Source organism: Antechinus flavipes, chromosome 6, assembly GCF_016432865.1.
Source record: "Antechinus flavipes isolate AdamAnt ecotype Samford, QLD, Australia chromosome 6, AdamAnt_v2, whole genome shotgun sequence".
NCBI classification, from domain to species: domain Eukaryota; kingdom Metazoa; phylum Chordata; class Mammalia; order Dasyuromorphia; family Dasyuridae; genus Antechinus; species Antechinus flavipes.
The window spans coordinates 19,689,553-19,690,765 of record NC_067403.1 but is presented as its reverse complement, the minus strand read 5'-3'; the positions used below and the strand labels follow the sequence as shown (position 1 = coordinate 19,690,765).

Below are 1,213 nucleotides of genomic sequence, written 5' to 3'. Positions count from 1 at the left end.
TTTCCACATAAACTTTTGGAAATCACAAAAATCATTTAACATATTAACAATTGCTCCCTAAATATGAAAATCACTAAAACCAATAGATATACAATGAATGAATCCATTTTTCAGATTTCTTCATGATATGTTGTAAATCTCAAGGTGCTTCTATACTAAAAAAATCATTAATAATATTGATAGCTTTTTAAATATATATTATATATACATACATACATATATATATATATATATATATATAAATACATGTTTTTGAAGAAAAATATAGAGAAAATTTATTTTATGACCAAAAAATTTTAGCTATCAAACACTTTTATTTTCTATTATCAGTTTTCTTTTGGCTTTGATCCTTCTATGAGAAATTTTCAAGATATTTGGCTACTTAACAATCATATTCATAGCCTTTGTCAAAAGGGGAAAAAAAACAAAATAGCAATAAAAGTCTTCTTTTGATTACATTTATCATAAATGGAGGGTACCATACTAATTCTTTGCTCTTGAGATCCAATATTTTCTCTCTATGTGTTTATCAGTCTTTCTTTCTTACTTTTTGTCCTTGTCTCTGATACACACACACACACACACACACACACACACACACACACACATACACACACACATACACACACACACTCACACACATACTCACATACATAACCACATACCCCTTTTATAAAAGGACAACCTCACAACCAGTGCTCATTTTAGTATCACAAATATTAAAACCGGAATGATACAGAGAAGATGAGCATGACACAAGCAAAAGGATGAGATATAAATAAAGTCAGATCTAAACAATCATGAGTAGGCCAAACAAGTACAATAAAAATGACAATTTTACCTAAATTATTCTACTTATTCAGTGTTCTATCAATGCCATTATACAGAGCTAGAAAAAATAATAACAAAATTCTTCTGAAAGAAGGAAAGGTCAAAAATTACAAGGGAATTAGTGAAAAATACAAACGAAGATGGCCTAGCTATTTCAGACCTAAAACTATATATAAAGCAGTGGTTATCAAAGCCATCTGGTACTGGATAAAAAATAGAGCACTTCATCAGTGCAATAGGTTAGAGTTAGAAGACACAATAGTCAATACCCAAATCTAGATTTTGATAAATCCAAAGTTCCCAGCTTCTGTAATGGCAAGAAATTGGAAACTGAGTGGATCCTCATCACTTGGGGAATAGCTGAATAACCCGTGGTACATGA

The 1,213-nt window shown here is 30.2% G+C and overlaps 1 non-coding gene across 1 annotated transcript; it reads left to right on the top strand.

Annotated features, from left to right (window-relative positions):
• Positions 1 to 695: 695 nt before the first annotated feature.
• Positions 696 to 803, top strand: LOC127542203 (U6 spliceosomal RNA). The gene has a single exon (XR_007948589.1). It is a non-coding gene; the product is annotated as a U6 spliceosomal RNA (small nuclear RNA).
• The last annotated feature ends 410 nt before the right edge of the window (positions 804 to 1,213 follow it).